This window comes from Myotis yumanensis, unplaced genomic scaffold, assembly GCF_028538775.1.
Source record: "Myotis yumanensis isolate MYYU_CA2020_CCGP unplaced genomic scaffold, mMyoYum1.0.hap1 SCAF_1, whole genome shotgun sequence".
Classification (NCBI taxonomy): domain Eukaryota; kingdom Metazoa; phylum Chordata; class Mammalia; order Chiroptera; family Vespertilionidae; genus Myotis; species Myotis yumanensis.
The window spans coordinates 96,801,422-96,827,787 of record NW_027223752.1 but is presented as its reverse complement, the minus strand read 5'-3'; the positions used below and the strand labels follow the sequence as shown (position 1 = coordinate 96,827,787).

At 37.1% G+C, this 26,366-nt stretch overlaps 1 protein-coding gene across 4 annotated transcripts in view; it reads right to left on the bottom strand.

The window, feature by feature from the left end:
- MIPOL1 (mirror-image polydactyly 1) overlaps window positions 1–26,366 on the bottom strand; it is a 334,097-nt gene that overhangs the window by 16,345 nt on the left and 291,386 nt on the right. The gene's annotated exons all lie outside the window — the stretch shown is intronic.

The window sequence follows — 26,366 nt, the reverse complement described above, 5'->3', positions numbered from 1 at the left end:
AATTCCAGGAGACATAGCAGCTCTACCTAATGCATAGAAACAAACATAGGGAAGCAGCCAAAATGCAGAGACAAAAATAAAATTTCTTTCAAACAAATGAAAGAAATGGAAGCAAGGAAACTACTGAATACAGAGTTCAAAATCCATGGTTATAAGATTACTAAAGGATCTTCATAAGACTTTCAAGGATCTTAGTAAGAAAGTCAAAGACATGAAAAAGGACCAGTCAGAAATTAAGCATACACTAACGGAAATAAAGAATACTTTAAAGAGATTCAATAGTAGATGATTCCAAGAATCAAATCAATGATTTGGAATATGAGAATGCAAAAAGCACCCAATCAGAAGAGCACAAAGAAAAAAATCCAAAAATATGAAGATAGTGTAAGGATCTTCTGGGACAACTTCAAGCATAACAATATTTGTATTATGGGGAAGCCAAAAGGAGAAGAGAGAAAGCAAGATACTGAAAATCTATTTGAAGAAATAATGACAGAAAACGTCCCCTACCTGGTGAAAGAAATAGACTTACAAGTCCAGGAAGCAAAGAGAGTCCCAATCAAGAGGAACTCAAAGAGGCCCATAACAAGACACATCATAATTAAAGTGCCAAGGGTTAAAGACAAAGAAAGAATCTTAAAAGCAGCAAGAAAGAAGCAGTTAGTTACCTACAAGGGAGCACCCATATGACTGTCAGCTGATTTGTCAACAGAAACTTTGCAGGCCTGAAGGGAGTGGAAAGAAATATTTAAAGTGACGAATAGTAAGAATAGTAAGGACCTACAACCAAGATTACTTTACGTAGCAAAGCTATCATTTAGAATTGAAGGTCAGATAAAGAGCTTCACAGACAAGAAAAAGCTAAAGGAGTTCATCACCCCCAAACCAATATTACATGAAATGTTGAAGGGTATTCTTTAAGAAGAGGGAGAAGAAGAAGAGATAAAAAATATGAACATTAAAATGGCAACAATACATATCTATCAAGAATTGAATCTAAAAATAAAAATAAACAAGAAATATAATGAACAAAATAAACTGGTAAATAAAATACAATCAGAGTCATGGAAGCATGGAATAGACTGACATATCTTAGAGGGAAGTGGGTAGAGGGGAGCAGGAAGAGATTAACCAAAGATCTTACCTATGGACACAGACAGTAGGGTGATGAAGGCCTGGGGTTGGGTGGGAACTGGGTGGAGGGGAACAATTCGGGGGGGCGGGGAGGGAAACATCTGTAATACTCTCAACAGTAAAAATTAAATGATTTTGGACCTCTGATCTCCACAACTGTTAAAATAATAAATTTTATGTTGTTTTAAGCAGTCCCCACAAAGAAATATGACATTCCTTATTCAATGTCACTAATAACTAAGATAGACAAGGCACTAAATAAACAGTTACCTATATTTAAAACAAACTAACATTTGCTCTCCTCTATGTAACCCTGAAAAATTAGGCTCACCAATCAATCATAATGTCAATTAGTATTAATTTACATGACTAATAAACATAAAAGTTAGACATAGAACAATCAAAATATGTAAACTAGGCATCTTATACTTTTGTTTTATTCCATTTAAAAATTAGAACATGGAAAAGGATTAAAACTATATTTCCTTCTTTATATATCTCTAAGTTTTAGATTTTAAAATAATAACTTTGGTATAATTTATCCAGGGATTAATTAAGACTTTGTTAATGAATCAGATGTCTAGATAGTCTGCTGAATTCCAGTCAGTCTATGGAAGCACTAGTGCAATGGATAATACTTTTAGGAAAGTGCTTACAGAAGATAATGGAGTTATTTTGCTTATACCCCTAACTTAACACCAGAAAGTGACTGAGATAATAGGATGAATTAAGATCAAGTGACAATTTATTGGGTTCTTTCACTTTGTCTATCAGAGGATATTTAAATTATGTAAGATTCTCAAGAAAACTCAACACCAGTAACAAGCCCATGATGCTCAATGATATTGGACAATGTGTATTTTGTTCATCACTGTATTCTTGGTTACTAGCAGAGCAGGCTCTGGAAAAACCAATGGAATATTGCTTATTTATTTATGAATGAATATCACACACACACACACACACACACACACACACATTGGGAACTAGGAGTAATTTAATTTATAGTTTCAATTCTAAAGTAATGGAACGTAAATTTGATGATGAATCCTAAAAGTAGGTTTCAAAATTAAAGAAAGAGCTTGGCCAGTGTGTCTCAGTGGTTGAGCATTGACCTATGGACCAGAAGTCACAGTTCAATCTCGGTCAGGGCACATGCCTGGGTTTCAGGCTCGATCCCCACTGGGCATGCAGGAGGCAGTGACCAATGATTCTCTCTCATCATTGATGTTTCTATCTCTGTCTTCATCTCTCTTCCTCTCTGAAATCAATTGTTGCTGATTTTGTAAAATTGTACCACAGTTTTTTTTTTATCCACTTATCTACTGTTGGGCATTTAGGCTGTTTCCAGATTAAGCTATTGTAGGTAACACTGCAGTGAACAAAGGAGTGGATACAGTCTTTTAAATTGGTGTTTTGGGTTTCTTTGGATACAGTCCTAGAAGTGGGATCGCTGGGTCAACAGTTCCATTTTTATCTATGAGGAAACTCCATACTATTTACCACAGTGGTTGCACCAGTCCACATTCCCACCAGCAGTGTACTAGGGTTCTCTTTTCTCCACATCCTTGCCAGCACTGGTTGTTTGTTGATTTATCGATGGTAGGCATTCTGACAGGTGTGAGGTGATATGTCATTGTGGTTTTAATTTGCATTTCTCTGATGATTAGTAACATCAATCATTTTTTCATATCTTTACTAGCCATCTGTATGTCTTCTATGGAGAAGTGTTATTCAGGTCCTTTGCCCACTTTTTTAACTGGATTGTTTGTCTTCCTGGGGTTTAGTTGTATAAGTTCTTTATATATTTTGGAAATTAATCCCTTATCATATGTATCATTGGGAAATATGTTCTCCCATACAGTGAGTTCCCTTTTCATTTTGTTGATGGTTTCTTTTGTTTTGTACTTTATACATAAGGAATTATGGGTGCATAGAAAGATAAGCATTTCTGACTGAATTTCATTTCTTTCTCATTTCTCATTTTTATATGCCACTTGTAAAAGCAATTTCCATTTTTTAATATCCATTCACTTCACAGTTAATACTTTTCAAGCACTATAGAAAACTTGAAATTAAATCACATACATCTTTCTTTTATGTGTTAAAGTGTTAGTATTAAGGCTTAATGGGCTTTAGTATCAGTATCTAGATTAAGTTATTCATTGGTGGTAAGTTAGTGACATAGGAACACATTAACTCTTTTGAGCTGACAGGACACTATTTAGTAAATTGCCTTAGAGGACTGAGTTAGAGTGATCTTAAATGTGAATTATACTTCTGTTCAAATCTATTTATAGTAAGTAATTTATTCACTGAGATAGATTTTTCATGTGATTTCCTTTAGACTTACAGTAACAGTATTTACACTAGTAAAAATATAGATTTTCATATTCTAGAAACTATCTTAAATTTGGCAGCAAAGATAATAAATAAGACTTCATGTATTTATAATAATTATTATTTGCACAGTACTAAATGGCATTTTGTAAGGCCAATGAAAACTATTTTTAAATTTTAATTGGTCGGGCATTCCCATCTGGGTATGCAGAACTGAACCTCATATCTGCCTTTTGAAAACACTGATAAAATCCTAAAGGTTTTTCAAATCCTATATAATAAAAGGCTAATATGCAAATTAACCAAACAGCAGAACAACCGGTTGCTATGACGCGCACTGACCACAGGGGGAGCGCCGCTCAGCCAGAAGCCGGGCGGGCTCAAGGCTGGCAAGTGCTCTGCCTCCACACGGCAGCGCTAAGGACCCCTCGGGGGATGTCCACCCTACAGCAGTCAGGCGGACAACCCCTCAGGGCTCCCAGATTGTGAGAGGGCACAGGCCGGGCTGAGGGACCCCTTCAGTGCACGGATGTTGTGCACCAGGCCTCTAGTATTCTATAAAGCACGATACATAAATTATAATTTATTATTATTTTTCCTTAGATTAGTGTAAGTTTGGTCAATACAGTAGTGTTTATGTCTTCTGATATATGTTTTGCTACCTAAATTGGTAGAAATACTTCTTTTGAGTAAATAACCTAGATGATATTAATGAATAATTGTTGTAAATCTTTGCTAATAGCCCATTCTTATCATGTGCCTTTTTAAACAAAAAAAGCTATAAAAATTCTTTCCCCATGATGCTTTCACATGCTTAAATCTGGACTTTTAGACATCCAACCACTAGTCTGGTTTAGATAGTTCTTCCTGGTGAAATCATCCCAGGAACTGAGCCTCTGTTTGCCCAGTAGAGGAGTTATGAATGACAGTTCAAACCACAGCCTTGACATTGGCCTGTCTTTGAATGGCTTGAAATACAGCTCTGAAGAATAATCTTTATCATTCAGAATAACTTTGGACATTCTAACTTCCAGCACTAAACTCTACAGAAAGAATTTAATTATGTGGGAAATAGAGTTATGTAATAAAAATTACTGTCATTCCAAAGACATTCTCATGGGTATTTTCATTATTCTCAGGGAAGAAGCCTTTCAAGCCCCTCCTTTCTTTTGCTCTTCAGTTTCTAGAAGCCAATTTTGATGAGTTTTATATCTGCCATCACACAGTACTGTTCTCAAACTCAAGTTAATATTTTTTCTCATAAGTTTATAAGTTAGGGTTACACAAAAAGAAAATGAAATTAGTTTTTAGCACTGAACTAAAGACATTCTATTAATGGCACTGTGTTGTTCCTACCTCTTAGGCAGAAAAATCTTAAATACCAACTACTAGTACTTCTTTACTCCTCACATCTCTTTAGTCTACAGTGTTTTTCTCTATAGTGTTTCTGATACAAATCCCTTCCTTCCAGCCGACACCAGCACACCAGCTGTCTATACTATATTATTGTGATGGCTTCTTACTGGTAGCTAGTAGTCTGTCCTCTAACACGAGCCTGCTTCAGTTAATCTTCCACAATACTAAGTGAGACTGATGCTCCTAAAATGCTATTTCCATCAAGTAACCTTTGCTGCTTACAAAACACTATGATGGCTTCTTACTCCCTGTCACATGAAATCTAAATGCCTGTGCATACTTTTGAAGGCACTCAGGAACTAAGCCTAGCCTAGATGACCTGATGTCATCACAGGAACCTCGGCTCCTGCCAGCTGACCTTTGTACTGTCCCCTCTCAGCACCTCTGCTTCATTTTGCTCCTCCTTTCCTCTTTAGCCTCTCTTCTTCCCTCTCTGCTTATTCGTATCCCACCCACTCTACAGGGCCAAGGTCAATTTTCTTGAGGCTTCCTTTTCTCTGTGTTACCTGCACTGAACAATTAACAGATTATTCAGTACCCTTCTATTCTATAAAATGCCAATAAAGCTATATATGCATTATATCAGATTATCAAGATGCAGGATGTCAAATACTTTTTAACTCAAACATTCCACATCCAGGTATTTGTACCTTCTCTAAATATTAGCTACAACTATGTACAATGAAGTAGTATTTGGGAATAACTGAATATCAATGCTTTAAACTTCTTGTGGGCAAGAGCCATAGCATACCTTTTATTGATTCCACCAAATTTAATAGAGAGCTAAGTACATAATTTTTATGAGTTGTCTCTATGTTTTGTAATAATAGTAATAGAGATGAAAACATAATACTAATTTATTGCTTCCCCCCATACTGATCTTTATTTCTCACTAAAATCCCATATCTTTCCAATTTTTAATTACATATAGTAAGTAGTAAGACTAACAAGAAACTTTTTGTATTAATGCTTACAGTGAAATATCTAGAAGAGATACTGCCAGCTGTAATGGAACAAGTTAAAAGAGTTAATCTAATTCATAGTTGTTACCTTTTTGCCAAAAAGCTTCCATAGGCAGGGTGCTTCTAAAGCTATGCACACACACCCACAGACTTAAGTCATTCATATTAATCTGTCAAAGCGCTGGTCCACTGTTTTGATATACTTGTGAAAATAGAGCATGACTTGCTATCCTCAAAGCAAGCTATTAACTCCTGTCTAAACTTTCTCAGTCTGAACTCCACTACAGGGCAACTCTTTGATGGGACACACACTCTGCCTTTTCCAGCTTTACATCATTCTGCTCTATTATGTGCCAGTGTCTTTGAAGAGTATAAAAAAAAGCCATATTTAAAAAGTATAGAAATTTTGAATAAAATTCTTAGTCCTTGAACCATAAGAAGTACTTCTGAATTAAATTCTAGCTATCACTACATATCTTTATATATACAGTGTTTATAATGTAGGTTTTTCTTATCACATAAATTATTTATTATAATGTGTTTTATAATTGAAAGGCAAGATGAAATGTTAATCCATATCCTATAAAAATCCTAGCACTATCATTCTCTCTTTCCCATATACCTGAAGAGATTTAAAATCTGTAGTTTTTCAATTGCATCTTCATAGAGAGCCTAATAGTTTTTCTAATTAACAGAAACCTTTTCTAATAATTCTAAATAGTTTTTAACTCAACAATTCCATTTCCAGAAATTTGTGTCCCCTGCAATATTGCAGATATGGGAAATATTTAGCTGTAATTATGTTCATTACAGCAGTATTTTAAAAACAACTAAGTAGTAACAATAATGAATTAGTTAAATAAATTATGATACACTATATAATAGATTTAAAGTCATTTAAATTATTTAGTAAAATAGTATGTATAATAACATGGAAAGCTACTCATAACATTAAGTGAATCAGGTTGTACTGTATGTGTTATATAAAAAAAATGTGAAAAAATACCAAATTGCTTAGCAATATTTACATTTTCTTCTTAAATTAATGAATATTGCTTTAGTAATTTGCAAAAATACATATTGTGGTTAAAAAGCATTTAAAAATATTTGGACTATAAAAACGATATTATTTAATATTTATCTCAATAAAGATGAACATGTAATTAACCACTAAAGTGAATGACAGGGCACTTGAAAGAGAAAAATGCAACCTTTTTCTCTTCCCATCTCATTTGGTTTTGTTGAATCCTCCACATATTTGAGGATTCTACTAGGCTGACAGAAAGCATGAGGCTTAAGAGTTACAGATGGCTTTAAAGTATTTATATTTGGTAAGTTTATTATATACAGGTTTTATAATTTTAGTTAATACCTATAATTTTACTAGAAAAATAAAATAAGGGGACATGGTACACAAAGAAGAAATAACTATTTAATTGTTTTTTAACATCATGAATAAAGGCTGTACAATTTTGCTAATTAAGTATTTAAAAATAAAAAAAATTATTTGAACTAAAAGGCACATTTCCTTATACAGTCAAAGCTATCTCAGGTACTTTCCTTTAATCTCCCACACCCATTGAGGCCAATCCAGCATATAAGAGTTCAAAACTCTCACTGTGTTTTGATCCTGTTTGTTCTATCCTTGCAGGATATTTGCTTTGGAACAGGAGATTTATGGCTGAAGAACTATGACTAAATAGCTATTTGCTAAGATAAACCACCCTGAATTAGTAAGGTATAAAAACTATTATCCATGAGCTATTAATTAATAAAAACAACCTTTTGTTTAAAAGAAAAAAAGTACAACACGACTAAGTTTATAAATAGTTCTCATTCTTGTTCTAGGCATTTAATTATAAATAATCTCCAGTAGGCAACTCAAGAGAAGGCAAGCTGCCTTAGTTATCATAAAACACCACAATTTAACAAATAAACCTGACAATGTAAAAAACAAGAAACTGTTAAAAAGTAACATAAGCAATGCTTTAAGTGGGGAAATATGTTTACAGTACATATAATAAAAAGCTAATTTATTTACTATCCAAGTTCACATTAATTAATAAAAATTAACAGTCACATAAAAAGAAAAATATATTGCAAATAAAAATATAAAAGCTGCTTAATCTTATTCATGATTTAAGTTAAATAAGCATATTAAAATGAGATATAATACTAAATAGTGGTAAAGCTTAGGGCAATCAGCATTCTCATAGGTTATCAGTTGTTCATATAACTTTAAATTTATTTATTTATTTATTAATTTTAGAGAGGAAGGGAGGGAAGAGAGAGAGAGGGAGAGAAACATCAATTTGTTGTTCCACTTATTATGCATTCATTGGTTGATTCTTGTATGTGCCCTGACCAGTAATCGAACCACAACTTTGGTGTTTTGGGATGACACTCCAACCAGCTGAGTTACCTAGCCAGAGCCTCATATAACTTTTTAAAAGAACAATTTGGTAATACTTGTAATTGAAAAGGAACACATTTTTTGAACCTTAACTATTTCAATTCTAGGAATTTATTCTACAGATCTATTGCAAGAACCATAAAGAAATATGTTTAAGAAAGGCTGTTCACTCATTACATTGTTTGTAACAGCAAATTAAAGCAAACCCAAATTATTTTCTCACAGAATTTGCACCCTAGTCTACAAAATATATATGCATAGAGTAATTTTTTAAAGATTGAAATAAATTTAAATTTTACAATGTTTTGTATTGGCTGGAAATTAACAATCAGTGGTTATATTTTTAAAAATCTGTAAGAAAGTTGATAGTATTTTGGGCTGAGATGTCAAAGTTAATTTTTTTTAGCACTATTACTATCTACACATTTGTCTTTACCTTTCTTGGGCACATCAGTATACATTCTTATTCATGAGTGGGCAGAATGATTTGATTAAAACAGATCAGATTCACAGAATTGTGAAGAAAGAGTTTTAAGGAAGAAGGTCAAAACAGCTTGTATTTGGGCTACAATGAGAACTTGAAGCTCTCTCTGTTCCATTGATCTATATGTCTGTTTTTATGCCAGTACCACGCTGTTTTGATTAGTATGTCTTGTAGTATAGTCTGATATCAGGTGATACCTACAACTTTGTTCTTCTTTCTCAAAATTGTCGCCAAGGCTATTCAAAGTCTTTTATGTTTCCATATAAATTTTTGGATTATTTCTTCTAGTTCTGTGAAATATGCCTATGGTATTTTGATAGGAATGCTTAGAATCTATAGAAACTTATAGCAATATAGGTCTACCTCAAGAAGCAAGAAAAATCTCAAAAAATGACAAATAAAAGAACTAGCAGACACCCCACCGCCGCCACACACACACACACACACACACACACACACACACACACAGAAAATAGAGCCCTGAGTAAGTAGAAAGAAGGAATTAATAAAGATTAGAGCAGCCGCTCTGGTGGCTCCGGTGGCTCCTGTACACCAACAGGTTGCGGCTTCGATCCCCGGTTGGGGCAAGTATAGGAGGCAACCAATTGATGTTTCTCTCTCTCATATCAATGTGTTTTTCTCTTTCCCTCTTCTCTCTCTCAAATCATTTAAAAAAGCATGTCTTCAGGTGAGGATTTTTAAAAAAGATTAGAACAGAAATAAATGACCGAAGCTAAAAAAAAAAAATACAAAAGAAGGGGGGCTCCTGCAATAATAAGAAAAGATAAATGAAACTTAGAGCTGGTTCTTTGAAAAAATAGAGAAGATTGACAAGCCTTTAACCAGACTCATAAAGAAAAAAAGAGAGAGGATCCTAAATCTTTAATTTTAGACAAGTTGTTATGGCAAGCTCTAACAGGTAGACAAGATTCCTAGCAACACAACCCACAGAGTTAAGGGAACATATATACTTTCACAACTATGAAACCTCCCCTGATTGATGGAAGTCTGAAATTTGTACCCTTCTTAAGCGCTCTCATAGTGCCATGCACTTCCCCTATAATAACAGCCAGAATCCCTTGCTAGATTGTAAGCTCAGTGATGGCAGGTGCTGCCTCTTTAATTTTATTTACTTGTGATTCCCAGTGTCTAACTCAATGTGGTAACAGTACATGGTGGAAATAATTGAACTGAAGAGCAGAAGATATAAGTTTCAAAAAATTTTCCAAGTGCTTTCAAGTAATTCAAGGTATTTAGTAAAGGACTACTCTCATTCAACTTTAATCTTTTCATTAATTAAAGCTCTTTTTAGTCTTATTTTACTACACCATTTTAATAGCTGTCCATTCACTGACATTTCTATTGTGGCAATAATCACGTTTATTATTATTTTGACTTATTTTTTGCCTACCTTTTTGGTTAATGATGATAATTATTTATTCTTTTTTTAAAAAAGCATTGGTTTTTAAATATTTATATTTGGTAACTTTTTTTGCTGAATTTCTATTGCTATTGAAATTTTGTTTAAAAAACTATGCTTATCATTAATATCAATATCAACAACAAAGAGATTTGAAGTACCAATAAAATCGCTATACTTCAGCATATATTCAAATAATACTGAGTGGCTTTCTACATTCACCTCAGCTGAGCACTGCCCCACTCCATCCCTCATTATTTTGTTTTTACCATTTTCACTAGTAGGAATAATGTGAATCTTGAGTCAGATTCTCTGCATTCACTTTGATTTGAAAGAGTTAAAAATCCAATTCCTCCTTCCTTGTTTCTTTCACTAGCTAGAGGGACTTTGAATTTTACAATTCAAATTTTTAAGTAGAATGCTGGCCAGAACTGTGGGCAACACAGACAGGTCCTGCTTACTGCCCTGTTCATGATCATTAGTTTCTGAATATGCATGAATCTTGGAACTTAATTTTGGCTCAGGCTTTGGTTTCTTTAGAAGTTTTGACCCTGCCACGACCTCTGCTTTCTTTAGACAGAATCTTGTATGTTTTCAGAGGATTGTGATGGTATCTGAAGGTCAGATTGTGGTTGTCTGTTTTCCCACAATTGTCAATGCTCATGAAGCAATATAACTAACTGAACGTCTTACAGACCACCAATTTTTAGCTACCCAAGGCCCAATAAAAAAAAAAAAAACATCTTGAAAAAACTGTGGGAGGCAGCTTCTAATTCTAACATGGCTCTCAACGATCTGTGCCTCCTGGTATTCACACCATTGTGTAATCCCCTCCCCACTGGTATGGACTGGACATAGTGACTTGCTTCTAATGAAGATAACATGGCAAAGGTGATGAGTTGTCACTTTTATGATTAGGTTACAAAAGGTTGTGACTTCCATTCTGCTAGCTCTCTCTTTCTCTCTGACTTCCATTTTGCTCACTCTCACTCGTTCCAGTGAAGCCACCTGCCATGTTGGAAGGTGCTATATGGAGAACCTGCACAGAAAAAAAGCCTTGCCCTAACCGGTTTGGCTCAGTGGATAGAGCGTCAGCCTGCGGACTCAAAGGTCCCAGGTTCGATTCCAGTCAAGGGCATGTATCTGGGTTGCAGGCACATCCCCAGTAGGGAATGTGCAGGAGGCAGCTGATCGATGTCTCTCTCTCATCGATGTTTCTAACTCTCTATCCCTCTTCCTTCCTCTCTGTAAAAAATCAATAAAATATATTTTTTAAAAAAGGCCTTGATTGTGAGAGGAACTGAAACTTTAGTCTAAGGACCTGTGAGAACCGAATTCTGACAACATGTGAGTTATCTAGAAAGCAGACTCTTCCCAGTCAGGCCTTGAGAGATGGCATCCTTATGAGAGACGCAGAGCCAGAGGACGCAGCTGGGCCACACTGAAATTCCAGACCCACAGCAACTGTGAGATAATAATAGCTGTTTTAAGCCACTAAATTTTGGGGTAATTTGTTATACATCAGTACATAACTAAACTAATATAAACCTCCAAAGCAAAACATTTTTTTTGTCCTAAAACAAAATGTAACATAAAATTATGGCTTCAAATTATATACTTGTCTGGTTAATATGAATCCATTATATCTTTTGATATGATATGAGTTCATTATTAGCAGGGAATACTAATTCCCTTCAAAGAAGAATTGTGGCACAAAACATTGACATATATATGTGAATTATGGTTTTAAAACCTAAACTGATTCTTGGCAAGATGGTTCAATGAAAACGTTTAGATAAAAATGACCTGTTATATTGGATGGAAAAATATACTAAGTAGTATTGTTACATTATGCCTGGTATTGTAGACATCAAACATTATGGGATGTTATCAGGCCTCCTCATAGCGGAATGGTAAGATTATCATGTGAGAAAACTGCAGGTTCTCCTCTCTTCATTAAAATTTTTTACAATAAATATAAGCTATAAATCCCAAATGTTTTCTTAAATGTACCTATTAACAATTCTGAAGGATTACCTGTTTTAAGTGTAAGTCTTTCAGAAACTAAAATATCAAGGACATCTATTTAAGTGTTTTGTATACTACTCAAATTTTATTCATTAAAAATGTCTTTCCATGTCAACTCATCCCTTTGTCTTTCCAATCTCAATACATGGTATTTCCATCTATCAGGTTGCTCAAGACTAAAGTTTGGGAGTTCTCCTTAACACCCTGCATCCCGTGTAGGAAGTTTACTGTCTGGACGCCATGGGGATCTCAAGTCCCATGACTTCCCTTCGTCTCCAATGAAATAGCCCTGGTCCAAGTCATCACAATTTCTCACAAGTGCTATTCCTTCTTAATGAGTCTTTCTACTTCTACTCTTGTCCCATTCCAATTTATCCTCCACACAGCAGCCAGGGTTACTCTTTTAAAAATGCAAATCAGAACAATGTTTCCTGATTAAAATCTATAAGTTACTTCTACTGCTTGTATGATGAGGTTAAAAAATAAAAACAGACAGAAACCTTAACAAGGGTTATAAGGTTGTTCAAGACCTGACTGCGTTCTATACTATCCTCCTTTTGTGTTCCATGCTGCACTCTCTGGCCCCCAAGATCTTCCTTCAGTTTCTCCGATGTGCCACATTCTTTGCTTTGGCTTCTACATGGAAGGGTTTCCCTCTTGGCTAAGTCCTATTTATAGTTAGGAGAAAACGTCTTTCCCTAACACAAATCTAATTTAGATCTCCCTGTTATATTCTCTTTTAGCTCATGAGAATTTTTCCTTATTGCATTAAATACAATTTGTAGTTATATACTCATTTGTATGAATATTTAATACTTGTCTCTTCTGGAAGTTCTGCTTGATGAAGTCAAGGAACAGTATGATTTTGCTCACCAATGCCTGACATAGTCCTAACACATAATACATATTTCTTTCCTTTTAATTGAATCTATTGGGATGACACTGGTTAACAATATTATACAGATTTCAGGTACACAATTCCACAACACATCCTCTGTACACTGTATTGTGTGTTCACCACAGCAAGTCAAGTCTCCTTCCATCACCATTTATTCCCCCTATACCTTCCTCCACTGCCTCCCACCCGCCTCCCCTGGCAATCCCCATACTGTTATCTGTGTCCATTAGTTTTTCTTTCTTTCTTTTTTCTTCAACCCCTCCCCTCAACTCAGCCCTGCAACCCTCCCCCGCAACAGCTGTCAGTCTGTTCTCTGTTTATGGGTCTTTCTCTATTTTGCTTGATAGTTCATTTTGTTCATTGCACAGTACATATTTAAAAAATATTTGTTGAATAAAGACATGGATAAATCATTCAAGATCTTGCTTACTGTAACCATAATTGCAAAGATAGTTAAATCATGGCCTTTCATCCATTAGGAATTTTCTTTTTCATCTTTTTCATTTAAAATAAAATACATTTGTTTTCTGAGGTATCTGGCATGGCTATTATAACTCATCTATTTCCTCAATCAATTCAACTGTAATGATTTGTACTTAGTTCTTCACTTTATAATAAGTAATAACACAGCTACATCAACTATAAATACAAACACCACTTTCTAGTAGTCAAAAGGGCTATTTTGAAAGCAATAAAATATATCATGAAAAAGTATTAAAGCTATGTTACTAGTATATCATAGGAGTAGAGTCTCAGTAAATAATTAGGCAGACAGATGAGTTAGCTATTTAAGACTTAATCAAATTTTGAGGGAAAGGGGTAGTAAAAGGTAAAGGGAGTCAACATATGGGTCTTTGACTTTGGGTGGTAGGCACACAATGTAATATACAGATGATATGTCATAGAATTGTACACTTGAAACCTATGTAATCTTATTAACCCTATGTAATCTTATTAACAAATGTCACTCCAATCGGCCTGCAGATTGAAGGGTCCTGGTTCGATTCCAGTCAAGTTGCAGGCTCATCCCCAGTAGGGGGCATGCAAGAGGCAGCTGACCAACGATTCTCTCTCATCATTGATGTTTCTATCTCTCCCTTCCACTCTGAAATCGATAAAAATAAAAAAAATAAAAAAAAAAAACAAAAAAAACAAATGTCACTCCAATACATTTAATAAAAAAGGAAAAATAATATTCCCAGGCAAAACATTATAAAAATAAGACTTGGTCAAATTTAATGAGTAATGAAATATTACATTAAGCAGGAATTATTTAAAAAATGAGCAAGATGGCATGAATGCTAAGTAAATTCTTTGATGCATTTATTTTATTCCTTCCTAAACACATTTATTTAATCAATGCAGTTTATTGTGTTTAAATTGTTGCTTAAATGTTATTTAAAAGTTTTAATGCATTTTTGCTATCATAAATATGATATAGAAAATGTAGGAAACAAATAGAAAAATCAGTTACTAAAAATATCATTTTTATTAGCAGGTCCCAGTTTCATTCCCTAACCAAAAAATGTGACTCATATTTATTAATTTGCTGAAAGATACCACTAACATGTAGCTCTTCAGAATAATTACTTAAAATATATTCTTAGGATATAAGCATTTTTATTGTTTTACTATTTACTGGATTTATTATTTACAAAATTATGAACAATACTACAACCAATTTATACCACATAATAAATCATGCATTCTATGAAAGTCAAATATTTTCAGAATCAGTATAATCACAACATACCTTTTTTGGACTTGTGTTCACTTACGGTTTGCTAATAACTGCTTTGTAGTGATAGGAACTTGTACATTACAAAAAGGTTTTTCTGATTTATACTCAGTAAACTGGAAAAGCTAGCTTCATAACTAGTATCATGTAACAGCAAGCTGTAGAGTACTTCAGAGCAAAATCAGAGTGTTGGCATAGGAAAAATAAATAGTATAAACTGGACTAGCAGAAACCAATATTTGGCAAGTTCACTAACACAAACAAATCAGGTCATAGAGTTGTACACATTGGTCATTATGAGAAAAATACTTAGTATTTTAAAGGATACAATTATTCTATAATAAACTATTAAATTTTCATTTTTAAAAATGTTCTCTTATTTGAGGATATTGAAAAGAATCCATTAACATTTCTTTAATATGCTGATGCATACTATTTCTAGCAAGTGATTCCTTTCTTTCAATAACATTTCCTAATTTAACTAAAATTCAGGTAATTGGTTTGACTTTAATGTGTATTTGGGGAACCGGTTAATAACATATTTTTGAGGAAATAAATATGTGGACTTTTTAAAGTATTTTTTATTGATTTCAGAGAGGAAAGGGGAGGAAGAGAGAGATAGAAACATCAATGATGAGAGAGAATCAATGATCGGCTGCCTCCTGCATGCTCCCTACTGGGGATCAAGCCCACAACCCAGGCATGTGCCCTGACTGGGAATTGGAATCGAACTCTGAACTCCTGGTTCATAGGTCGATGCTCAAACACTGAGCCATGCCAGCAGGGCAAAATAAATGTTTTTTTAAAACTATATGTGTTTAAATCTACAAAAAGTAAAAAGGGTGTGCAAAACTATATATTGAAATTCTCTCAAGCATCATTTTTTTATTTTATAATTTAAAAATGCACAGATCATACAGTCAAAGGTGGCAATGTCTGTTCTGAGTTCTACTTTTGAAACTAAAGCATAACATTTTTAGCCTTTATTTTATTTCTTTTTTAAGACTTTTAAAATAGAGTAGTTTAAGGATTTCTGAGTGCATGTTAATGAGCAGAGGCGGTGAAGCGAAGGTCAGCATAATGTTGATGACTTTTTCTCTGTTGATTTATCATTCAGCTGAACATAGATGGTCAACATGTTGTTTTTGAGCATAATTTTTTTCTTTCTCAGTTGTAAGTTGTTTAATTCCCACCCCTATTGGACCACTGAATACTTAGAGAAAGCAGAAAGTATATTGATGTTGAAAAACAAATTAATGAGGGGCATAAAAAGCAAATTCACCTCAAGATTCTCTTCACCAGATCTCTAAGTTGTGTTCATTTGATCAAACTACTCAAATCGCCAATTTAGTAGCTGCTACTTAAAGAAAAATTAAAGAGAAAAATCATTGGAATAGTAGTAATATGTGTTAAATTTAGTTTTACATATATTGAAGTAAAACCCTAAACACCCATAATGTGCTATTTACTTTTAAGGTATATTTTTATTGATTTCAGAGAGGAAGGAAGAGGGAGAGAGAGATAGAAACATTAATAACGAGAGGGAATCATTGATTGGCTGCCTCCTGTACACCCCACCCTGGGGATCGAGCCCGAAATCCGGGCATGTGCCCTGACCGAGAATCGAACCCTGACCTCCTGGTTCCTAGGTCGATGTTCAACCACTGAGCCACGCTGGCCAGGCCATAATGTGCTATTTGTGGAAATATTTTAGCAAATAGAGGCTTAAAACCACTATTATTTCATTTTAAAAGTAAAATGTTAAGAATTCTAAATATCATTTTACAAGCAGTTATTTAATGTCATAACATACTATTACATTTAAATCTACTTTCTTATATGTATTTAGTCCCTAAAGCAAACTCAATATATCATTATAAAACTTAATACATTGTGGTTTTTCTATTACATTAAAGCAAACACTATGTGATGTTACATATTATTAATATTAAAGATTGTTTTAAATAAAATTTATAAAGCAATCAATGCAAATTAATTTTATCTTATACCACTGCAAAAAAAAAATATGCTTACAACTCTACCTAGAGAATGTGTATTACTATGAAAGGGATTTAAGAGTAAAGAAGGTTGGGAAACATTGCTGTAACATTGCTGAGGTTTTTGATCATTTTAAATCCAGAAAAATTTCAATTAAGGACAGAGGAAGTGAGTCACTGACTTTCATACTGCCAAGTGAAATGCAGCAGGCTCGAACAGCTGGTTAGTTTTATTAAGGCATCTTATTAAAATGGCTTATTAAGCTACTCACTATTGTTTTCATACGGCTTTAGGCTGATACTAAACTTTCAAATGTAGGATTCTTTCCTTCCTAACTTTCATAAAAGTTCTATATAATTAGCACTGAATGAAATTTTCTAATGTCAACATTTCAAATTTTGATTAACAGGGAATACAAATGAACCTTATTCAAGATTAATTCAAAAGACAGGCAACATCCTTTGGGACCAGTAGAGATAATATAACAGTGCACCTTCAAACTTCAGACTAAGCCAGGGACCTAAAAAGTAAAAGTACAGTAATATTCAATTTATTAAGCTGGCATTGTCACAGCAATTTTCTCTACCTGATTTATCTTTGATTCCTAAAAAATCATATATTCTCAAATTAAAATCAACAATTAGGGTCTAGAATATACATAATTACAACCCTACTGTTGATAGATATGATGACTGATCTACACAGATGTTGGAATTAAAGACAAAGCAACAGTTAACTCGAGTGCAGGTAATAACCATGGGGTAAGTAATAGAAATTCAGACAGAAATTCAGGCTTTCTGGACAGTAAGTATATAAGTAAAAACCTGGCCCAATTCCACAGGGTGGGAAGAAACACCTTTGTTCAACTCCATTATATCACTGTCATGTCTGAACATGAAACACCCTTCAGTAGAAATCACACAGTCAGGTTTATTTTTCATTGTTATTACTTCTTGAATAAGAGTAAAGTAGAAGTGCTTTTTTTCTCCATTAGTGTCTTTTTCATCTTTTATAGAATATTTAGTCTAGCAGTAGGGTGAGGTGAATTAGGCACTAAATTTAGATGAAAAATTTAAAGAAGTGTAAAAAACCCTTTATTAACCAAGATAAATAATGTTTTAATGTAATATTTAAAAACACAAATTAACAAAAAAACTCTGATACACAAAATATTAAAATTTAAATAAAGGATCAGTACCTTGTCAAAAATTGATAAAAATCTCAGGCAAAACTTCTTTACATTGTAGGGAGTTTCTTTAAAAGATAAATTTTGATAAAAGGCTGAATGGTTTAGGTTTACCTGCTATCATTTACATAAGCACATATATTTGAGCAAGAAAAAATTTTAAAGCAAATTTAATAACAAATCCCTAAATATTGTTCGAAGGTAGTTGACATCCTAAATCCCCATATCTAAGCTCTCTCTGATTTTTAAACTTTAAACTTCTTGGTATATGCTAAGTAAGTTTTCACAAACTAAACTGACTGATTCTAGTGCCAAAATAGCTTCTTTTTCAGTGGTTGGCAAACTGCGGCTCGCGAGCCACATGCGGCTCTTTGGCCCCTTGAATGTGGCTCTTCCACAAAATACCACGTGCGGGCACATACAGTGCGATTGAAACTTCGTGGCCCATGCGCAGAAGTCGGTATTTTGTGGACGAGCCACACTCAAGGGGCCAAAGAGCCGCATGTGGCTCGCAAGCCGCAGTTTGCTGACCACTGTTTTAACTCATTATATGGCAGATGGATGGTCTTTGCTTGAATTAATTACACTGGGGATTGTAAGGTGGTGATTTTCTAAATCTATCATTCTAGCTACATATATTAACTGCCATTTTTCTTTAAAAAAATATTTTATTGACTTTTACAGAGAGAGGAAGGCGGAGGGAGAAAGAGAAATATCAACGTGAGAGCATTGATAAGTTGCCTCCCGCACGCCCTCACCAGGGACCAAGCCTACAACCCAGGTCTCTGCCCTAATTGGAAATTGAACCAGCAACATTTTGGTGCACAGGATGACACCCAACCTGGCCAGGGCAACTGCCATTTTTTTGTACAAAAGAGCTTCTTTCTTTCCATCCTCCATCTTTTTTTAGTATCTTTATACACTCGAAGATGTAGCAATTAAATATTCCATAAGAAAACACAGTTTTTTTTTTGATGCACAAATTATCCCAAATTTGGTCAATACAAACCTTTTTAAATGGGTTCCCATGTTCTTTCAACATAAACTTCTTAGTCTTTGAGTACTTCATGCTTTCTGGCACAAAACTACATTCTAGACTCACTGCACTTTCATTGCTGCACACATGGGAGCTCTGGTACTCTTTAATGGGTAATGTATTTAAAAACTAAAATCTGGGTGTTAGGTGCGTCCATTGCTTCTAAAGCCTTTTCAGTGGAGAGAGCTAAGAAAACATACATAATTTTTAAATCATGAATACATATTGATAGTTTCAATTCAAGTTAACATTACAATTTCTTTTTCCTAATACTGTTTATTTTATGGTAAAAATCTTGGCTGCCAATATTATTTATTTACTTGATTGCTCAATCTAAAATGTACATAAGATACTTTCAAAATCTAAATAAGCATCAGTACAACTGAGTATGAATACACTGAGCAAAGTTTAGGGTCTCTTTGCATTTCTTTTTGTCCTTAGAATATATGCCACTGAGAATGTATAGTCAAAGTCTACTTAACTATTCAAGTATCAAAAGATACTTGAATTATTTTTTCTTTATAAGTATCTTATCAATTTGATATACAGTTAGGTACATTTATGTTTATTTGTATTCTCTATCACGGTTTATTCTTATACTCTACTTTATTTTATTTCTGAATATTTAAAACATATACATGATTCAAAAGTCAAAGCTATACAAAATGGCATAATCAGAAAAGTTGAATTCCTATCCTATGCCTGCATCTATTTCTCATCCACCACCAAAGGTAACATTTTTTATTAGTTTCTGGTTTATCCTTCCTGTTGCTTTTATTCCTATTTCTCACATAAAAAGCAGCATATTATAAATACTAGTTTTTTCCTGTTAACAAGATGTCCTAGAGGAGTGGTTCTCAACCTACCTAATGCCGCGACTCTTTAATACAGTTCCTCATGTTGTGATGGGCCCCAATTTAACTGTTACAAGTTGAACATAATTAAAGCATAGTGATTAATCACAAAAACAATATGTAATTATATATGTGATTTCCGATGGTCTTAGGCGACCCCTGTGAAAGGGTTGTTTGACCCCCAAAGGGGTCACGACCCACAGGTTGAGAACCTCTGTCCTAGAGATCATTCAGTATCAGTTTATAGGCATCTGTTTTCGTTTTAATTAAATTTATTGAGGTGACATTAGTTAATATAATTATACTAGTGGCCTGGTGTACAAAATTTGTGCACGGGGGAGGAGGTGTTCCTCAGCCCACCTGCACCCTCTCCAATCTGGGACCCCTTGAAGGATGTCCTACTGCCAGTTTACAGGGATCAGGCCTAAACTGGCAGTCAGACATCCCTCTTGCAATCCAGGACTGCTGGCTCCTAACCGCACACCTGCCTGCCTGCCTGCCTGCCTGATTGCCCCTAAACACTCTGCCTGCCAGCCTGCTCACCCCCAACTGCCCCCTGCCACCGGCCTGCTTGCCCACAAATGCCCCCCCCCCCCCGCCAGCCTAATCACCCCCAACTGCCCCCCCTGCTGGCCTGCTCTCCCCCACATTCCCTCCCCACTGGCCTGCTCGCCTCCAACTGCCCCCCTGCTGGCCTGCTCACTCTAAACTGCCCCCCCCCCGCTGTCCTGATCACCTCCAACTGACCCCCCCTTGCAGGTCTGCTTACCCCCAATGGCCCCATCCCCCACAACTGCCCTCCCCTCTTGGCCTCTAACCGCCTCTACCTTGGCCCCGCCACCATGGCTTTGTCCAGAAGAACATCCGGAAGGTCTCCTGGAAGGTCTCCCAGTCTAATTAGCATATTACCCTTTTATTAGTATAGACTAGAGGCCCGGTGCATAAAAATTTGTGCACTGGCAGGGGTGGGGGGTGTCCCTCAGCCCCACTTGTGCCCTCTCACAGTCTGGGAACCCTCGGGAGATAACTACCTGCTGGCTTAGGCCCACTCCCCAGGTGGCAGATGGCAGGCCCCATCCCTTGGTGCCTGCCCCGCCTCCCCAGGTCGCGCACAGGGCAGGGCCGATCGGGGGGGTTGGGGCGCCGCCCCAGTCACGCACAGGGCAGGGCTGATGGGGGCTTGGGGCGCCGCCCTGGGTCGCACACTCGGCAGGGCCAATCCGGGGGTTGGGGGCACAGCCCCGGTCGCGCACAGGGCAGGACGAATCCAGGGGTTGGGGCGCCGCCCCGGGCCACACACGGGACGCCTGGGTGGGCCGATGGATAGCTGCTGCCCTGCCCAGCCACCCCCGGTTGGGTCTCACACAGGACCCCCGCCACCCAGGATCGCAGATAGCAGGCCCGGACGGCAGCAGGGCAGGCGGGATGGCACTGTCTCACCCTGCCTGCAGAATGCAAATTAGCCATCTTTGTTGGCAGTTATTTTGCATATCGCACTGATTAGCCAATCGGAGGCATAGCGAAGGTACGGTCAATTACCATGTTTGTCTATTATTAGATAGGATAGAGGCCTGGTGCATGGGTGGGGGCTGGCTGGTTTGCCCTGAAGGGTGTCCTGGATCAGGGTGGGTGTGGGGTGACCTGGGCGAGGGGCTGAGGGCCATTTTCAGGCTGGCCACACCCCCTTCAGGGTGGGGGTCCCGGCTGGGGGGTTTGGCCAGCCTGGGTGAGGGGCTGAGGGCTGTTTGCAGGCTGGCCATGGCCCCGGGCAACCCAGGCTCCCAGACCCTCCTTGAGCAGAGGCCACAGTGGCTGGAAGCAGGTATCTGGGATTTATTTATCTTCTATAATTGAAACTTTGTAGCCTTGAGCAGAGCTCAGGGCCAGCAGGGCAGGCAGGAAGCTTGGCTTCCTCCATTGCCAGGGGCAACCCAAGCCTCCTGTTCGCTCCAGCTCCATGACCGCTGCCATCTTGGTTGGCTTTATTTGCATACTTGCTCCTGATTGGTTGGTGGGCGTGGCTTGTGGGTGTAGCCGAGGTAGGGTCAATTTGCATGTTTCTCTTTTATTATATAAGATAGGTTTCAAGTGTACAATTCTATGATACATCACCTGTATATTGCATTATGTGCTTACCACCTAAAATCAAATCTTTTTCTGTCATCATATATTTGACCCCTTTCACCCTTTACTATCCTCCACCCCCTTCACTCTGGTAACCACTATACTGTTGTCTGTGTATAGACATCTTCTTTAGTTGTTTTTTTTTTAACTGATTTTTTTTTAGAGAGAGAGGAAGAGAGAGAGAGAGAGAGAGAGAGAGAGACATGGATGTGAGATAGAAACATCAATCGGCCTCCTCCACTACACACCCTGACAGGGGATTGAACTTGAAAGCTGGGTATGTACCCTGACTGGGAATGGAACCCAACACCTTTTGGTGTACGAAAGGATGATCCAACAGAGACACACTGGCCAGAGCAGTCTTTTTATAATGGTTGCATGGTATTCTACTATGTGAATGTGTCATAGTTTATTCAACTACTCTCCTATTTATTTGGGTTGTTTCAGTGTGCTATTAAAAATAATACTTTAGAGAACATTGATCAGCTAGCTCCTGCACACCCCCTACTGGGGATCCAACCTGCAACCTGTGCATGTGCTCTAGCTGGGAATAGAACCAGCAACCTAAAAATGGCAGTGGAGTAAGTGGATGCTGCATGGACACACTCCTAGAACCAAACTGGAATTACAACTAACATACAGAAAAACTTCCTGAATAATCAACTGAAGACTCTCTGGGGAGAGCCTTAATAACCAAGAATGGAAAGTAGAGAATGCATAGAGACTGGTAGGAGGGACAGAGGCACGAAAAGGGCTGGCTGGGCTCCCACAGACAGCAGCTGAAGTTCTGAAGAGATATCTCAACTGTGGGGGTTTGCCACTGAGAACTCTAGGGTCTAATCCCCAAGCTGGGTCCCCAGCAGAGAGCACAAGAACTGAGAAAGATACCAACATAACAGCTGGCTGTGCAAAGCAGCAGAGAGACAGCTGGAAAAGCAGGCACCCTCTTAAAGGGCCAATGCACAAAATTCCCTGTGCAGCCACTAACCTTGTGCTCTGGCAGAAGGAGGGAAGAGTAGACTGGAGCTGTGAAAACAGAAGCCAGGGTTGGGGGCTCTTGGGTTAGAGCTCAGAAGGCAGACACCCAGGATTCCTGTGCTGAGTCATTCCCTCACACTGCAGAGGTCATCTTTCTCATGCAAACAATTGCAATCTATGGTAAGTGTTTTTTCCTGGGGGAAGACAGCTGACCCACCCTATTTCCATGGGGAAAACACATTGGCCCATGGTGTGGAGTTGCTGAGGCCCATTAACACTTGGGTTGTGGGAAACGAGTTAAGTCGGCTCGCGTGAATTGCGCGTACTCCGCGGGAGCCGTCTTAATACTTTTTTTTTTTATAGACTAGCAGTAGAATGCGGGTAACGTATAAATACGTAAACTAAAGTTATCATAATTTTACTGAACGTTGCCATTTGCGCAAAAAAATTAGCAAAAATGGCCCGCGCCACGCGCCACCTGTTAGCGCCTGATGAAAGCTACCCGCATACAGTGTGTTAAGAGACTGAGAATAACAGTTAGCCTCCAGGCAGAAGCAATCACCCTACTCTGTTAGGAAAAACTCTGGCCACACCTGTGGATGATTGTCTGAAGTCTATTCAAGACTAAATCCAATCAGTTTGCAAGCAGAGGTGGTCTCTGGAGGCTTTGAATCTTTGCCTGACCTAATTAGACAGAAACAGCATTTGACATATCCTGCACTAGCGATTGAGAGGTGTAGCAGATTTATCTAATACATACTCACAAACCCAAACAGACAGCCAAAATGAGGAGACAAAGAAACAACCCCCCAATGAGAGAACAAGAGAATTCTCCAGAAGAGATAAATGAAATGGAGATAAGAAATTTATCTGATATAGAGTTCAGAATAATGATGGTAAAGATGATCAATAGCATGAGAAAAGACATAGTAACTATGAAAACAGAAACAAAGAATGACATAGCACAACACATTGGAAGGAATACACAGCATATTAGGGGAAGCTGAGGATCGATCAGTGAATTAGAAAATAGGGTTAAAAAAAATCAATCAGAGAACCAAAAAGAAAAAAACAATTAAAAACAAGAAGACAGCTTAAGAGAGCTGTGGGACAACATGAAACATAACAATATTGGCATAGCAGGTGTGCCAGAAGAGGCAGAAAGGGATAGAGAAGGTGTTTGAAGACATAATGACAAAAAACTTCCCTAACCCAGTGTTAGAGTACTGCTCAAGGGCACAGCTGTTCTGAGTCTGGGAAGAGCTTGGTAGAGGGTCATGGGAGATGGAGAAGTTGTGGGTATATAAGAATGAGTCTTTATTGCTGAAACCAGTGGCCATATAGCCACCAGACATGAACAGCCCTCACAGCAAAGTCCATACAGGCAGGCAGCCAGACACCAGCTGGTGAACATATATCTTTCCCATAAAACAGCATCAGCTTCTGTACCCACAGCTATTCTCTGAGCAGCCTCATGCTACCTTCTCACCACCTCTCGTCACAGCAGTACCTGAACTCTCTGGTTCAGCAGCTTCTCCTGTCTCTCCTGTCCAGCTGCTCTCTCTAGCAGACTTCTTAACACACTCCATCCTAGCTGCTCTCTCTCCATACTCCAGCAGACTTCTTCTCACTCCAGCCTCAGCTGACTCCAGCTAACTAGCTGGTCAGTAACCTACTTTTACACTATTTAGACAAAGAATGCTTCATGCCAATAGTTACATCAATCATATTGGCTACTGAAGAGCACCGTGTACGTGTGCCCTTGCACCTACGCATGGTATCTTGAACTGATTAGGATTCCCAGGCTGAGTCCTTGGACATTCCAATTAGGCTCATGCCCAGAGTGGCCTTTGGCCATTCTGGTGTATTAATAATAAAGGCCTCTATACTCCCACTAGCCTTGACTATCCAGAGACCTGGCATGGTTCCCACATCCCATGAAGGAAAAAGTCACACAAGTTCAGGAGACACAGAGAGTCCCAAGCAAGAAGAACCCAAAAAGGCCCATGCATAGACACATTATAATTAAAATGCCAAAAATTAAAGACAAAGAGAGAATCTTAAAGGCAGTAGGAGAAAAGCAAACTGTTACCTATAAAGGAGCTCCCACAAGGCTGGCACCTGATTTCTCATCAGAAACTCTACAGGCCAGAAGGAAATGGCATGCAGTACTCAAGATAATGGAAAGCAAGGATCTGAAATCAAGATTACTATATCCAGCAAGGCTATCATTCAAAATAGACTGTGAAATAAAGAGCTTCTCAGACAAAAAAAAAAAGGCTAAAGGAGTTCATCACTACCAAGCCAGCATTATAAGAAATTCTAAGGGACTGCTGTAATGAGAAGAAGAGAGAAACCTAGACATACTAAAATAAAATGGCAATAAATAAGAAACTATCAATAATAACCTTAAATGTAAATGTATTAAATGTTCCAATCAAAAGGCATAGGGTAGCTGAATGGATACAAAAACATGACCCAACTATATGCTGTCTACAAGAGACCCACCTCAAAACAAAAGACACACACAGGATGAGAGTGAAGGGATGGGAAAAAATTTTCCATGCAAATGGAAAAGAAAAAAAAAAAAAGCTGAGGTAGCAATACTCATATCTGACAAAATAGACTTAAAAATGAAGGCCACCACAAGAGACAACAAAGGTCACTACATAATAGTAAAGGATTGATGCAAGAACAGGATATAACCCTGGTAAGCATATATGCACCCAATATAGGAGCACCTAAATATATAAAAAAAACTTCTAGAGGACTTTAAAGAAGAGATCAACAACAATATAGTCATAGTAGGGGACTTTAACACCCTGTTGACTTCACTGGATAGATCTTCCAGACAAAACATTAACAAGGAAACAGTGACCCTAAAGGACACACTGCATCAGATAGATTTAATTGACATTTATAGAGCATTTTAACCCAAAGCAGCAGAATATACATTCTTCTCAAGTGCACATGGGTCATTCAAAGATAGACCACATGTTAGGACACAAAACAAGTCTCTACAAGTTCAAGAAGACTGAAATCATATCAAACATCTTCTCAGGTCACAATGGAATGAAATTAGAAATCAACTACAGTAAAAACACCCAAAAACATTCAAACACATGTTATTAAACAATAAATGTGTTACCAATGATATCAAGAAAGAAATAAAAAACTTCCTGGAAACAAATGAAAAGGAACACACAACAACCCCAAATTTCAGGGACATAGCAAAAGCAGTCCTGAGAAGGGAGTTCATAGCACTAATGGCCTACCTCACAAAACAAGAAAAGTTAATAATATACTATTTAACCCTGCAACTTAAAGAACTAGAAAGATAACAACAAAAATTTCCCA